Source organism: Trichosurus vulpecula, chromosome 6 (genome assembly GCF_011100635.1).
Source record: "Trichosurus vulpecula isolate mTriVul1 chromosome 6, mTriVul1.pri, whole genome shotgun sequence".
In the NCBI taxonomy this organism is placed as follows: Eukaryota; Metazoa; Chordata; class Mammalia; order Diprotodontia; family Phalangeridae; genus Trichosurus; species Trichosurus vulpecula.
The window spans coordinates 1,454,146-1,471,331 of NC_050578.1; the positions used below are offsets into that span (position 1 = coordinate 1,454,146).

The 17,186-nt window shown below is 42.1% G+C and overlaps 1 protein-coding gene across 3 annotated transcripts in view; it reads right to left on the reverse strand.

The window, feature by feature from the left end:
* The window catches only part of MSR1 (macrophage scavenger receptor 1), a 76,013-nt gene extending 63,418 nt beyond the window's left edge, over positions 1-12,595 (reverse strand). For 2 of the 3 annotated variants that reach the window (XM_036764709.1, XM_036764707.1), the window contains exon 1: positions 12,523-12,595. The gene's annotated coding sequence lies outside the window, so the exon portion shown is untranslated. Of the gene's footprint in view, positions 1-6,697; positions 6,747-12,522 lie in introns of all 3 variants that reach the window. The other variant, XM_036764708.1, reaches the window with a different exon arrangement.
* Between the last annotated feature and the right edge of the window lie 4,591 nt (positions 12,596-17,186).

Here is a 17,186-nt window from a genome sequence, read left to right on the forward strand (position 1 = left end):
AAAGTTCCCAGATTCTTGTCCGTGTTCTTTGGATAGGGAAATGGTCATGTTTGTCCAGTTCATAATAAAGAAAAGAGATGTTGGCATAGGCCGAGTTTCTGCCAGAATACTTTCTTGTTTTCTCAGCATTTTTCTCAAATCATAAGTTCTTGCTGCTGTAGCTGGGATCTTTGGGTTTATCAAACTCAGTATTACTGTGCTTGGCTTCTTATCCCATACCCAAATGGTTGGATGATTCCTGCTTTGTTGGATATTTTGAGATCTAGTATTGCTAGCTCCCTAGCCTTCGTATTTTTTCATTGCTTCCCTTGATATTTTTGATATTTTGTTCCAGAAAAATTCTTTAAATATAAAAGAAATAGATAATTTTAAAAATCAATTCATCAGGCAGCAAGCATTCATTGAGCAGCGAAAGTATATTGGGAACTGGGGAAAATCGTCAGGACACAAAGAGAAAAGTGGCATTGGCCCTGATCATAAGTAGCTCATAGTCCAGTCAGGAGACATGTGCATATATTTAGTTACATGCAAATTATATAAGAAATTGACAGGAAATAACAGGGGGAGAGAAAAACTAGCAACAGGAGGGTAAACTAGAAATGACTTCATATAGAAAATGAGCCTTGAAGGAAACTGATAATTCTAAGGGCTGGAGAGAAAGGAAGAGTGCATTCTAGGTCTGGGGCACAGCCAAGGTACAGAGATTGGGCACTGAGTGTCACAGATGGAGATCAGCAAGTAAGTAAGATCGTAGAGCCTGAAAAGGACAATAATGTGGAATAAGGACTGATAGGTAGAATGGGATCAGATTGTAAAGGTCCTTGAAACCAAACCAAGGAGGTGACATTTTATCCCAGAGGAAATAGGGAGCCATTGAAATTTATTGAGTAGGGAATGAAATGGCCTAGATCAGTGCTTAAGGAATATTCTTTTAGCGGTAGTATTGAAGATTGAATTGGAATGGTGAGACACTTGAGTTTGGATGGGAAATTTGGAAGCCATCACAAGAGATTAAATAAGAGGTGATGGGGTCTGAGCAAGAGGGGTGCCTGGGTGAGCAGAGAAGAGACAGATGTAAGAGTTGTGGAGAAAAAATGACTAGGGTTGATACTGAATATGTCAGGTGGGAGCCTGAGGAACCAAGGGCAATACGGAAGTGATGGGGTCACTCAAAGAAAAAGCTGAGATGGAAGGCTCAGAAGAGGGCCTGAGACAGATCTTTGGTGTATACCCATGATGAGTGGTTGTGGCATTGGTGACAGTCCAGAAAAGGAGACCGAGAAGGAGGAGCCATGCGACTAAGAAGAGAACAGCAGAAGGCATTTCCATGAAAACCTAGAGAAGAGAGAATGCCTACAATGAGAGGCTGGATTGCAATTTCTGATATTACAGAAGGATGAGGACTGAGAATAGGCCATAAGACTCAGCAATCAGGAGTTCAGATGAAATACCCAAATTCCCGGAACATGAAATAGAGATCTTAAATAACCCAGTCTCCAAAAATGAAATTACAATAGATATAAAGGAAATAGTCTGTGGGAATAGAGACAAGCAACATTGGTTTGAGATGCATTTGCAAGCGAACAGTAGCAAGCTTTTTATCACGAATGGATATTATTCTGGAAAAAAATGAAAATGCAAATGGCCTCCCTGACTCCATTTATAAGACAAATATAACCCTAATACCTAAAGCAGTGAAGGCTAGAGCAAGGAAAGGGAGCAATCTCACTAATGGACATTAATCCAAACATGTTAAATAAAACTCTGTTCAAAAGGCAGCAAGCACCTAGGCCACACATTATTCACTAAGATCAAGTAGCATTTAGACCAAGGATAAGAAAATAATTCAACGTTGGGAAAGCAATTAATATAATCAATTCCATTCAAAACACAAAGCAGCAACACTGGAAAAACAATTAACAGAATTAATCATATTCAATACCAACCAAAAAAACCCACTGTCTGATCATATCAAGAGAAGCAGAAAAGCCTCTGAATAGGCGTAACTCCTATTTATGCTTTAAAAAGCCAAGTGCAATCAGAGACGGACAGTCTTGTAATGGGTGGGGGAAGGTGCCCAGTTCAATTTCAGCCAAAGCTGAAGATATGAAGGGATGGAAGAGACTCTGAAAAGTAAAACTGAGGCCGAAATATGCAAGACTTGAGGCTCGAATGCCTCAACTGCATGTGATGAAGCCAGTAAGACAAATGGACTTGTCTCTAGCCACTCGCCTCCATCAGATTCCCGTAGGAGGAGCTGAGTAGAAATCATCATCATCATCATCATCACAGTAACAACAACAGCTAAGACTCATATAGCACTTAGTATGTGGCAGAGCACTATCATGTTCCCCTTTTGCAGATGAAGAAACCGAGGCAAATGGGGATTAAGTGACTTGCCCAGGGTCACACAGCTAGTAAAGATCTGAGGCTGGATTTGAACTCCTGACTCCTTGGAACGCTCTATGCATCAATGGCACCGCCTAGCTGCCACTACTTCCATTCAAGGTAAGGTGGGGCAGATGATTGAAAAAAGAGGGTTTGGGGCCAGAAAAGATGTATAAAATTGGGAATTATGCCCTATCCCATCTCCTGCCCTGAGGTGAGAAACAGCCCCAGATCTGAGGCTTCTGCTGATCCTTCCCGCCATCTGGCAGCCCTCGTCTAGTAGCAGTGCTACTGACCTGCCAGACCCTGTCCAGCAGCTACTGCGTAGAAACAGAGCAGATTGCCTGGTCCTGCCCAGTACACGCTGCCCAAAAGCTCATCTGTCTGCAGCCACTGAGCTAGAGGCCCAGTCTGGCAGCACAGCCTGTGGAGGAGCCATCACAGACAGCCATGAAGAGGCCAGTAAGCCGATGGTCTTACCCAGCTAAGGTACCACTGTAGAAGGATATAACCAGCTGAGTAGACAGTCTGTCAGAGATAGAATTTCTTGCGAAAAACCCAGTCCAACCAAACAGTCAGTAATTTATCCATCGCCCACTGCTCCTTCAAGCGAATGTCATGAGGACCGTCCACAGAAAGCAAAGACTTCAAGATGCTGAAGTTCTATTGCTTTGACTTGCCTTGGCTATATGTCTTCCCTACACCACCTTTGTACTTTAAATTTATGGCCATTCTTCCTCCCTCCTAGACTCTGGTTGTTTTTATGGGAGAGTGTGTCCCATTTTTAGAGGAAATTCTGTGTAACTACTGCTCTTGAGATGAGTATCTTTACTAGAGAATATATTAGGTTTCCTGGCTGGTTGTTATGAGGAAGCACACTGGGGGTTGGTTGGGGTTTGTGAGCTATGGTTGATAAGAATGGCCACCCACAGGGTTACCCCTAGAACCTCAAAAATTGTAGCAGCAGCCCCCCTTCTTCTGGGGATATAACCTGCCAGTGGCAGCAAGTTGAACAAATGAGCCTGTAGGGGTTATCACATTAATAATTTTTTTAAGTATCTAAAACTAAAAGGTAGCATTATGTCCAATGAAAAATGCTAGAAGCTTTCCCCAACTAATCTAGGAGCAAAGCACAGATGATCCCACTATTCTTTGACATAGTTTTAGAAAAGCAAATGGTAGCCACGAGAGAAGCAAAAGAAATCACAGGTAATGACATCGTCTAAGAGAAGAAACAATTATCCCTGTTTGCTGATGACATGAAGATTTATGGAGGAAACTGCAAAGAATCACCAAAGAAACTAATTGAGATCATTAGTACACAAAAGAAGTCCACAGAATTGCTAGCATTTCTACATATCCCAATATTCCAATGGATTTACGATCTCATTGCTACAGAGGTTCCCTTCAGTGATGCCCAGTGAAATCCATCCAGCCCTGCCCAGCCTGTGTGACTCTTCCATCACACCCTCTACCCAATAAGTTCACCATTGGGAGTCCACCCAAAGTACTAGAGGTACTTCTCCCTTTCTTCCACTGCTAAGTGGGTACCACTCATACACTCTGGTTATCTATCTGTCACTCTTCATTATCGCCACATGACCAACTCATCTTCTCCTCTCATAATAGGTGACTGATGGAATCTCAGACTCCCCCTCTCCAAAATTCCTCAACAGCTATACGGCAGAGCCTGCTCATGCCCACCACCTGCCCTTCTTTGCCGGGTGTGATTATTTGGAGGCAGTTGTATTACACGTCACACCGCCGTACAGAAATACTTGTAGGCTCTTCCTATGAAATCAAAGAATATTTGCTTTCATATGAAGCTCATGGTAGGTAGAGGAGCTTTGCCATTCCTAGGGACAGTCCAGTCAGCTCCCCTCTTGGCCAACTCCAGGCTTCATCTCTTATCCATCTGCACTACCTGCCCAAGATAGATGGATGGTCACACTTTATAGAGTTTCCTTCCACGTACATGTTGAAATCCAGGCAATAAGCATTCAATACATTTCTACAGAGATATAGCAAAATTCAGGAGAAAACTGAAAGGGAAATCTCATTTGAAATAACTATAAATGCATAAATATCTGGAAATGAATTTACCAAGTATATAATTATAAACGAATATATATATATATTATATACGAAGTATATATATAATTATATACGAAGTATATAATTATAAAACATTATTTTTTAATAGAAGGATCAATTTGCTAATGGTTGTAATATACTAATATAAGAAATATGATGATACCATGTAAATTAGTTGACCGATTTCATGCTATACCAAACTATTGAGGGTTTAAGGTTAGGCCTAAAAAATTAATAACAAGATTCATCTAGAGGGAATGTATATCTAGAATCTCATGACAAATTATGAAAAACCATAGGAAGAAAGGAAGGTAACATTTCCAGTTCTCAGGTTATATTATAAAGCAACAATCACCAAAGCTATTTGTTACTGGTTTAAAAATAGACAACAAATCACTGAAACAGACCAAATAAGGAAGAATCATTGAATTTAGTAAACCATGTTGGTTAAACTCAAAATCATAAATCACCAAGGTAGAAATTCCTTATTCAACAAGGCCTGCTGAAAACACTGGGAAGCAGTTGGACAAAAATTAGATATAGACAAACATCTTACACCACACATGCTCAAAATGGATAGTCGATGCAAATATTAAGGGTCATACTATCAACAAAAGAAAATTAGAACAAACTCAAATCAGGAACCTTTCACAGGTGTGGCTTGGGGTAGAGTTGCTTAGCAAACAAGAGAAGAGAACATATAAAAATTAAATTCTAGAATTTCAATGATGAACTGGAAAAGATGCAGAGGAAAGACCAGTGCATCTGGGTGAAGAGGGCAAGCTGTCAAATGAGGAAAAAATTCATCAAGTATCATTTCCATATCCTGGTTTCTCTAGCTTCCTTCCAGCATCAGCTAAAATTCTCCCCTCAAGAAGAAGCCTCTCCCAGCCCTCTTCACTACTCTTGCCTGCCTTCTGTAAAGGTCTCCAATTTGGACCCTCTGTAGTTTGTATTGGGGAAACTACAAACATGAGCTTGGACAGACTTTGAGAGATAGTGGAGGATAGAAGGGCCTGGTGTGTTGTGGTCCATGGGGTCACCAAGAGTCAGCCATGACTGAATGATGGAACAGCACAATCGTTTGTTTGGACTTACTTGTTTGGATGTCCTCTCCTCCATTAGATTGAGAGTTCCTTGAAGGCAGAGATTGTTTTTGTCTTTCTTTGCATCCCCAGTTCTTAGCACAGTGCCTGGCACACATTAGGTGCTTAACATATGCTTCTTGACTTGTCTTAATAAAGTTTTGACATGCAAGATATGTACGGAATTAGCACAAACATGTGAGACCAAGAGACACTCTCCAATGGATAAGAGGTCAAAAGAAAGTTTTCAGGGAAACTACAAACTATTAACAGCCATAAAAAGATTACTCTAAATCAGTAATAAGAAGAGAAACACACAACAAAACAAAATTACAATTGTAGCTTATGTCCAGCAGATTGGCAAAGATGATTCAAGAAGGAAAGAATATGGCAGGGCAAAGACACAAATACATTATTGGTAGAGTCGTGAATTAGTCTAGCCATTCTGGAAAGCAATTTGGAATTATGAATTTTAAAAATGATTTAATTGATAGCACAATGGATAGTGTACTGGGTCTGGCTGGAATCAGGAAGACTTGAATTCAAATCCAGCCTCAAACCCATCCTAACTGTATGATTTTGGCAAGTCACTTCATAGCTGCTTGCCTCAGTTTCTTCAATTGTAAGTGGGGTTGTTGGGAAGGTCAGATGAGATAGAGAGAGAGCGAGCACTTAGCTCAGCACACAGCAGGCATCATATAAGTGTTTATTCCTTTTGTTCCCTTACTCTCTTTGATCCAGAGATCCCAATGCTTGGCACATACCCCATAACAAAAACGAAAAATGGAAACGAGGTAGATGCACATCAACTGGGGAGTGACCAAACAAATGAAGGTACAGGGATACAATGTAACATTATTGGGTCCTTAGAAACAATGTATCTCAGGAGTTCACAAATAATGTTAGAAGACTTGTACGAACAGATGGAAAGTGAGGCGAGCAGGACCATGAAAGAATCTACCAAATGACTACACCAATATGAAGAAAAAGCACAAAATAATTAGGATGAGCACTGTTTAATTAAGACAAAGTTGGTCCTCATCTCAGAGAGTGGCCGGTTGGTGTTATAAATCAAGTCGTGGATGTGACAGTGGAAAGATCTGGGTTCATATCCCACCTCAGGTACTTACTAGCTCTACGGTCCTGTTAGTCACATCCTCTTGGCCTCAATTTCTTTATCTGTAAAATGGAGACAGTATCAGGCCCTATGATCACAGGGTCTTATGAGGATCAAATGATATTATCTAAGGAAATGGTTTTACCAATATTAACAGCTACTACTACTCTTATAACTATCATTACTATCACTGTTGCTGTTGTTATCCCTAGAAAATAGATGTGATTCTTACTTTTCATTGAAGAAGTGGAGGACTATAGGTGTGAAACACTATATACTGTCAGACTTAGCTAATATATTGGTTAATTTTGTGAAACTGTTTTTTTCTCTTTCATTATTATAATCTCTGTTACATGAGATGGCTCACTGGCTAGGAGAGGTTCTATAAACTTGTTTGAAAATGAAGATAATGGTTAAAATATGTATCAATAACAACAAGCAGAAAAGTAATAAAACGTGACAAGAAATGGGATGGCCATTCATTGATCACACTAATCTAATAAAAGTGATTATAACTTGGAGATTTCATGCCATACCAAAGTACCAAGAAGATACAGAGCTTTATAAACCAAAACCAAATATTGAAGGAATAAAAATGTCTGGCATTTCAGGGAAAATGATGGGAAGAAGGAAAGGAGGAAGGAAGGGAGATTTAAACAGCGTTCACATTATATAATAAGGCAGAAATCATGACAGCTTTTTGCTACTGATTAAGAGTCAGGAAAGATTAAAAACAGATGTTCAAAAACAACAAAAAAAAGCTTTTGCATGCAACTAGAAAATAAGATACACAGGCAATGGGGCATAGAAATTTATCTTGCCCTACAAGAAAGGAAGGGAAAGGGGATGGGGGGGGAGGGGGGTGACAGAGGGGAGGGCTGACTGGGGAACAGGGCAACCAGAATATAGGCCATCTTGGAGTGGGGGGAGGGTAGAAACGGGGAGAAAATTTGTAATTCAAACTGTTGTGAAAACCAATGCTGAAAACTAAATATGTTAAATAAATAAATTAAAAAATAAAGAATCAGGAAAGATCAATGAAACAGACCAGGCAATGAAGAATCAGGAAAAATTAAAGTCAATAGCCCAGTGTTCAATAATTCTAAAAGCATAAAGTGTTTGGCAAGAAGTTATGGGAGAAATGGAAAGCCATTTGGTAGAACTCTTCATTTAACTAGTATCTTATATCATATAATACCATAACCTCACAATGGATATACAACTCGACTAAATTTCCGAGAGAATGAGATCAGACGCCTTTCATAACTCTGGTTGGGGAAGAATTCTTAACCAAGCAAACGTTAGAGGAGACCACAAAAGAGGAAATAGATTATTTTAGTGGAATAGAATTGTAAAGCTTCATATGAACAAAACCACTGCAGCTCAGATGAAACAGCATGGTGCCAGGGGCAGCCTGGGGTATTAGAGGGAATGCTAGGTCTGGATTTGGAGGCTCTGAATTCCTAAGGCCTACACACTAATAATATGGGAAGTTGGGTGAGGCCCAGGGCAGGAGACCCTACCAGGGCTGGGCTTGAAGGCCAGGGACTCTGGGAGATAGGTAATTAGTCTAATTTTGGTTATGCCCATTTAACAAATGTAGGGAGAGAGACTAGGGGAGGGTACAGGGCTGACTTCAGGCTAGGAAGATGGGGAATTTAACACCAGCTTCCTGACTCCCGATCCAGAGTTTATTCCACAGTGCCACATGTCACTGAGACAGCCTATCTTAAGCCCCTTAGTTATGAACTATTGGAGTCTCTTTAGTGGAGACTTTCCTATTTGCAGGGATCTCCCTAGGCAAATGCCTCCCTCTCTGGCAAGTCCTACCTACCAGGATAAAAAAGCCTGGAAAGGAAGAACTGCTGTGCTAAGTGACTATTGGCCAACCCAGGACCAGTTCAGTTATGTTCGGAGATGCTCAGCCCCAGATGATGAAGGCTCGTGGAGAAGGGAGTCAGAGCCATTAAAGGAAGGAGATATTGAGCAATTCATTCAATTTGACAGTCCCGTGGGCTTTGTGTCAGAGGTGAAAAACAGGAGAGTTCCTGCCTTCAAGGAGTGCCCACTCTACTGGGGAGCTGTGACATGGAAGCAAGTCAGGGACCCAGGAAATGGCAGAGTTTGTATCCAAGTTCAGTCCTTCATCTCTGAATTGAGACCCTCATCCCCAAACTCATTCCTCCATCTCCAAGCTCAGTCCTTCCCTTTCTCATTTCAATCCATCATTCCGCAAGGTCAGTTCCTCATCCTCAAGCTCATTCCTCCATCTCCAAGCTCAGTCCTTCCCTTTCTCATTTCAACCCATCATTCCGCAAGGTCAGTCCCTCATCCCTGAGCTCAATTCTTCATCTCTGAGTCCAATCTTCCTCTTCAACTGCACTATGTTTCCCAGGCTATGTGCCCAAAATATATTATACCTGTCTTCAATCATATCACAAATCTCCCTACTACCACTTTATGTAGTTTACCTGGGCATATACATTTTTAAATTTTCATGGTTCAATATTTAAGCAAAGTTTCAGAAAATAGGAACAATAAAGCTCAAGCAAGAAGACACAGTCCTTCCTCAACCACAAAATATTGTTTCCCTTTTTAATGGTTTAACAACAGCAGAAAAAACCTGCTTGAGGAAATGAGTAATAATCTAAGCAAAGAGTAACACAGAATTTCTACGAAAGCTCTATAAAGAAAATTGAATGTAAAGATCAAAAGGCTGCCTGAGAAGAAAGAAAATTGGAGAAATCACAGTTCGGACGGACAATGTGATACAAGTCTGGCCTCAGTTTTCTCATCTGTAAAATGAGATTGGAAGAGACCTCCTCTGATCTGTGTAAAGCAGAAAATTCCAAGTAAGCCAGAGAATCCTCCATGCCCTCCCCTATCTCCCTAGACCCATAGCCACCCAACAAATTCCAATTGTGCCGATCCTGTTATCATTGAAGGGATGAGGAAGTCTGAACTTGGGGAAGTGCAAGATTCGGTCAACAAGTGCCCATTGGTCAAGTGCCCATCCTCTGCCCACAAGCAGGAGAGATACCAAGAAGCATAGAAGACAATGTACAGGCTGGCCCATTGCCCAGTTAGGTAGATAAGAGAATTGCTCCATCTGGAGGGTTTTCACCAAAGCCTTCCTTTAACAGAGGAAGTAAGCATTTCATTGAGAGGAGTCAACCACGTGAAGAGGATGAGGATGGAGAAACCAAAGGGATCTTTGGGTTGGGCAAGATTGCTGGGATCTTCAAGAGAACGGTTTTTCAGTTTGTTTAATTTTAACATTGCCAGGTCTTATTGCTTTGTTTAAGGAAGAATGTCCAGACTGGTGAATGATGGTAAAGCCTGCATTTGCATATTAGTTATTTAAAACACCTCTCATCCACTAAGTGTGAAATATATCATTAAACTCGTAGCTTCTTAAGAAATAAAAGGGAACAGATAAGCATCGCATAACACCTACTATGTTCAGGCACTGTGCTAAGCACTTTTTACCTATATTATCTCATTTGATCTCACAATAACCAGGAGACATAGGTGCTATTGTTGTAAAACCCATTTCACAGTTGAAGAAACTGAGACCCAGAGAGGTTAAGGGACTTTCCCAGGATCACACAGCTACTATGTGCCTGAGGGTGTATTTGAACTCATCTTCCTGATTCCTGGCCCAGTACTCTATCTACTATGTTACCAGCTGCCTCTAACGGAGTGAGAATAATGAAAAAGAAGAAATGAAAATAAAAACTTACAGAATCTCAGAGCCAGAAGATCCCTCCCTCAGACACCAGCCCTCTCATTTTGCACATGAGGGAACTGAAGCCCAGCAAACTAAGGGTTATAGGAGCACAGATTTCAAGCTGGAAGGGGGCTCAGAGGCCATGGAGTCCAAGCCTGTCATTTGATAAAGGAGTAAACTGAAGCCCATGAAGACTGTGACTTGCTAAGGTCACGTAGGTGTCAGAGCCATCAGAGATGGTACTTAAAATCTGCTCCTTTGGCTTCAAAGTTGTGGCTTCCTCTGAGTGGCCAGCCAGCCTTGGCTTGAAGGTCTGCCTCCCTTGAGAAGCCATGGCCAAAGTGAAAGCCAGAGACCTCAGGACTCTGTGACTCACTATCTCTGTGCTTTAGGAATTGTCTCATGGATGCCTGCCTTTTCTTGTGACTGTCTTCTTAGCCATCCTCTCTTCAGTTAAAAGAAAAGAACCTGCTTTTACAACTACAGAGTTTACTCTTTTGGTAACAATGGCCATTAAGGTGGCCCCATAGGCTCACCTGGGCAGAAGAAATGTGTCTAGGCCACAAAAGGCATGTGCAGAATGCTCATAAAAATTGAAGGTATAGCTCCCTTCACCCCTAAGTCCCTGGCCTGCTTTGGGCGGCAGAGTCCCTGCTCACAAGATGGTGCATGAATTTGGAGAAAAGCAATTACTGTTACTGGTATTATTGTTATCATTATTCCTAAGGTTCATTTTTAGTGTTTGATTTCATTCCATTGCTAAGTGTGTTCCTTGCTGCCCTGTAATTATATCAATGGCACCATTGTGAGAGAGATACATTTGAAGGAACTTAAAAGCAAAGAAAACCACTGAATTGGGACCAGAATTAAAATGAGCCACCCATAGTCCCCAAATGACAGAGACAGAAATTCAGAGCTCAAAGGGATACCCGGAGACCATCTACACTAATCCCCACTGGACCAAGGATCCCGACAAGCTTGCAGATCTCCCATGATGACTCAGTACCTTCTAAAGCATTTACATCTTTTTAAAATATTGAAAACAAGGAAAAGATTACACTGTCCTTTAGCTCTATTTAGGGAATTTGCTGTACTTTGTAGTTGTTAAAGCCCCATTGAGAAACAAAAGCTACAAATAATATAGACTGAGTCAATGGGAAAGTCATTGGCCATTGGTCTTTATTCCCAAAGTAACTAATGGGGCTATCTTGAACAAATATGACAATGCTGGGGCATCAGCCTTTGGAAAACAGTTACAAGGGAAGAAAACAAAGCCAGTTGACAACTGCTCTTTGGCTAGAGAGCTGTAAACAGATTGTTCTGGCAAATGTTTAACAACAGATTCTCTGAAAAAAAATGACCAAATTATACACTTTTAAGTTGATTCTGCATCATTAACATTTTCTCTGTCATTTTCCTAAGTCTAGACAATCAACAGAACAATTAATCAAGCCCCGATTTGTAATATTTGCTGATTTCCAAGGTATAAATGCTCACACTAAAAATTTAACAATCAGCTCTAGAGCTGATAAGAGCTGGCTCCAGCATGCCCCTGCCCTGACAGGACCTTATGGATGCCAACATAGATAGGTTCCCAAGTTCAGGAAGAACCTCAAAGTTTGCTGAATTGAATTAAATATATTCCTCACTGGTACACTTTCTATCTTGCAAAAATATCTTTTGTCTATCTTGATAAAAACAGGAGAGGCAGCATGCTATCATGGATAGGACCCTGGACTTGGAGGTATAGAGTCCTGAGTTCAAATCCTGCCTCAGACTGACCAGCTGAGCCAATCACATCAGTTTCTCTGTGCTTCAGTTTCATCATCATAAAAAGAAGGCGTTGGATTTAACACCACTGATTTTTTCTTCAGTTGTAAATCTTTGATCCTAAGAGTCTAAAACACAAAGTACAAAACACGGAGTGAGTGGCGACTTGTTTCATGCAATTCAGCACTTATGGAGCACCTACTATATGCCAGGCATTGGCAAGGCACTGAGAACACCAAATAAAAATGTCCCTCCATTCTGCTGGACCTGCTATGTGTAAGCCATCTGTGCACATGCCAGCCCTACCTAAATGTGGAGAGAAGTAAAGGAAAGCTTACCCGTTTGGAAGCCTGTCCTAAAGGTCCCTCCTCACATGGGTCCTCTCTTCTCTCCTTAATAATGAAACTCAGCATCTCGGCGTCATACATTTCAGTTGGAGATGTGTGAAGAACGGAAGCACCAAGTATAGCCTGATCAGCAGAAGTCTGCTGACACACAGGGAAACTGTCAGAAGAGGATTTCTCAATCATGCACATACTCAAGGGACAAAGGAGACAATCTTGCCAAAGTTGGACACTCTGACTCTTCCCTCTTTCTGTCCTGGGCACGGGCTGTTTCATTGTGGCAGGAGGTGACCTCTGAAGCCCAGCTCTCTCCTTGAATTTGTCAGAATGATGGATGCCCACCTTACCCCACTGATTGCTTCCAAGGCAGACAAAGGCTAGAAAGAGAAGAGGATGGAAGGTTTTATCTGAGTGGCACTTAAGATCACTCGTATTTTTATACTTACCCATACTCACACATATCCATTGATCTGCCCACTCACCTCCCCACCCTTCTACCCATCCACTCACCCATCCACTTGCCTATCCATCCATTCAATAAACATTTTTAAACTGTGCTTTTTGTGCAAATTACTGTGTTTGGAGTGGGCAGAGATTTGGTGTTTAGAGAAAATAGTCCTTTGTGAAGCTTAGAGTTTCTCAGAGCAAGGTTCTTAATGCTTCTTGTGTCGTGAACCCCTTTGGTAATTGAGTGAAGCCTTTGTATCCCTTTCTAGCCTCATGTTTTTAAATACGTAAAATAAAATACGTGGGATCACAGAGAGAAATAATTACATTGAAATAGTTATCAAAATATATTTTTAAAATTCCCCGACAGTTTAAAAGCTCTGCCATAGAAGGCTTGCATATACACATGCATATACAAACATGTATATGTAGCTAACATGACTAGAGCATGCCATTGGAAGGAGGCAGAAGATGGACTCTGTGGAATGAGAGGGGGCGGGTTGCTACCAAGAAGGCTTCCTGGAGAAGGCTGGGGTCTAAATGATGGAGAGGATAAGGAGGAGGAGGAGGTAGAAAGGCATCTCTGATGAAGGGAGCAGTGTGAGCCAATCCCCCATCAGCATTGCCATCACCATCATCCTCACTGGAACAACCATCATCATTGGGATCAGCATTGCCAACATGCACTGAACACCTGCCAGGGCTAACCTTCCCCCAGGAGGGCAGGATCCCACCCATCCTTAGGCTGTGGCAGAAGCCAGGAAACTCCTGTGTTCCCTCTCCCCTGCCAGAGTCAGGTTGGACCATGCATGGACTCTGGGTGTATCTGGGCCAGTTCCACAGCACCAAAGCTGTGAAAAGATTGCCGACTTTCTGCAAGGGCTGCCCTGGGCACTGGGAGCCGAAAACATCACTGTTGTCCTCATGGAGCTGATGCTCAAATCTCAGAACCAGGAGTCCTCAGCTGTTCACGGATTATGATTATTCATAGTAGTAACTCACAGAGCTGTAAGGTTTGCAAAGCTTTCTATGGATGGGCTCTCATTTGATCCTCACAATTGGGGGAGGTAGGCACTATCATTATCCCAATTTTACAGGTGAGGAGGCAGACAGAAGTGACTTTGGTCTGAGGCTGGATCTGACTACAAGCCCAGCGCTCTCCCACTGTCCCACCAGAGCTGCCCAAGTTACTCATTGGTGAGTTAACATGCAGGATGTTACTAAGCTTCTCTAGAAGCCCATGGGCTTCTTCCTTACAGGTTCATGGACAGAATGAATGAATGAATGAATGAATGAATGAATGAATGAGTGAATGAATGAGTGAGTGAGTGAATGAATGAATGAGCATGTAGTAAGTGCTTGTTATGTACAAAGCCCTTTGCAAGCACCACAGAAAATTAAGCCAGTCCAGGCTCTCTAGGACCTGATATTCTAATGGGGGACAGCACCCTGAAAGGTTTCAGCTGCAGGCTGAACAAAAGATGCTCTGGTCTGTAGGGTACAGTAACAAGGCAGACAGTGATGGCTCGTGTTTCATATCATTCCCACTGATAAAATTTTATCAGTTTCTAATATTTAGCCATCTGACCAGGTCAAGGCCTATATTAGGAAAGCAGAATTTATGAGTTCAAAGAGAATCTCATATGTGCCTAAAGGTCCGGAACCACAGGATATAAGGAATTCTCTAGGCAGAAGGCAGGAGAACTAAAGCATGTATTTACACTCCACAATAACAAGCCCACAAACCAGCGTCCCCATTTTGATATTTTCATCAAAAGCTTCCAGGCCCAATAAGTCCGCCTTATAAGGGTAACCAGGAGGCCACAGAGAAGTGGGATGGTATAAGGCAAAATCGTATACATGCTTCCCCTCTACGGTAAGAAGATTACCCACTAGCCTCCAGTCAGCTCTGCTACCGGCAGCTCAGCTTCGGCTGTCGGTGTCTCTGGCTCCAACTGGAAAAGGAAAGGAGGATCTTCAAGCCGTCCTCTCCCCTCTTATAGAGGCCGATTGGTTCTTGACTTGGCCCCTCCCCCAGCGTAGACCACGTTAACACACCTCCCCTCAGCCAGCGCCACGACTCATCACACAGGAAGCTCTGGTCCTGCCCCAGAAGAGCAAGCCCCAGTGTCCAGGGAAGCTCAACGAGGCAAGCTGAGTCATTCAAAGAAAACAAAGTCCATTCTGGCTACAAGGCCTGGTGAACAAAACTTTCCTTTATGGTCTCCAATAGTAGAGGCTGTGGGCCCCTTGGGATTTTGGGGTGGTACTCGCAGGGGTCCTGTGCCCATCTGGAGCTGGTTGCAGCTGGTCAGTAGTTGCTACTAGTCATGATGATAAAAGGCAGGACCCAGTTTTTAGACAAAGAAATCAAAGCTATCTCTAGTCCTATGAAAAAATGTTCTATATCATTATTAATTAGAGAAATGTAAATTAAAACAAATGAGGTACCACCTCACACCTATTGAATTGGCTAATAAGACAGAAAAGGAAAATGACAAATGTTGGAGGGGATGTGGAAAAATTGGGACACTAATGTACTATTGGTGGAGTTGTGAATTGATCCAAACCTTCCAGAGAGTAATTTGGAACTGCCCAAAAGGCTATGAAACTGTACATACCCTTTGGCCTAGCAATACCACTACTACGTCTTTATCGCATAGAGATAAAAAAGGAAAAGGACTTATTTGTACAAAAATATTTATAGCAGTTTTTTTGTTGTGTTAAAGAATGGGCAATGGAGGTGATGCCCATCAATTGCGGAATGGCTGAACAAGTTGTGGTATATGATTGGGATAGAATACTCTTGTGAGATGAGAAATGATGAGCAGGCAGATTTCAGAAAAACCTGGAAAGACTTGTATGAACTGATACTGAGTGCAGTGAGCAGAACCAGGAGAACATGTACACAGTAACAGCCACAGTGTGCAGTGGTCAGCTGCGAATGACTTTGCTATTCTCAGCAATAAAATGATCCAAGATGATTCCAAAGGACTCATGATGGAAAATGCTCTCCACCTCCGGAGAAAGAGATGATGGGGTCTGAATGCAGATTGAAGCAGACTATTTTTTGGCATTTTTTTCCTTTGGATCTGCATCTTCTTTCACAACATGACTAACATGGTAATATGTTTTGCACTATTGAACTTGTATAACCTAAATCGAATTGTTACTGTCTAAGGGAGGGAGGGAACTCAAATTTAAAAAAATGTTAAAAATTCTTTTTACACACAATTGGGAAAAAACATATATTTTTTTTAAATAGAGAGAAAGATGGGCCCCCTCTCCGCAATGATTTCTCCCCTCAGTGATGGCTGTGAGACTGGGCTAGAAGCAGGCAGGTCGGACCCTGTTACTCTCCTTCCCCAACCTCATTCAGTAAACTCCAGCAGCTTCCATTCCCCTCCAGGATCAAATACAAAGCGCTCTGCTTGGTGTTCAGAGCCCTTCATAACCTGTCCCCTCCTCCCTTCTTACACTGCCCTTACATTCAGATATGCGCCCTGGGATCTGGACATAACCTCCTAGCTAGTCCTCACAGAAGATGCTCCATCTCCCCATCCTAGTGTCTGTCTGTTCCACATACCTGCAGTTCTCTTTCCTCCCCTGCACTTCCTGGCTTCCTCTGCTTCCTTCAAGACTTCTCTCAAACCGCACCTTCTGTAAGAAGTCTTTCCTTATCCACCGTCCCCCAGCTTCTCCCTTGTGCCCACTGTCGCTTCCGAAATTATCTTGTTTACATATGTTTTTATTTGTTTTTTGCTTTTTGGCAGGGCAATTGGGGTTAAGTGACTCGCCCAAGGTCACACAGCTAGTACATGTGTCAAGTGTCTGAGGCCACATTTGAACTCAGGTCCTCTTGACTCCAGGGCCGGTGCTTTATTCACTGCACTACCTAGATGCCCCTTATTTACATGTTTACATATCTTGTTTACATATGTTACGCACTCACACACACACACACACACACACACACTCAGTTATTTACATGTAGTCTCCTCCACCAGAATGCAAATTCCTTGAAGGAAGAGACTACGAAGGAGCTGGGTGGCAAAGTGGATAGAGCACTGGGTTTGGTGACGGCAAGACCTGAGTTCAAATCCAACCTCCAATACTTCCTATCTGGGTGACTCTGAATTTAGGTACTTAGCTTCTGCTGGCTTCAGTTTCTCCATCTGTCAAATGCGAGTGATAATAGCCCCTTTAAGGGT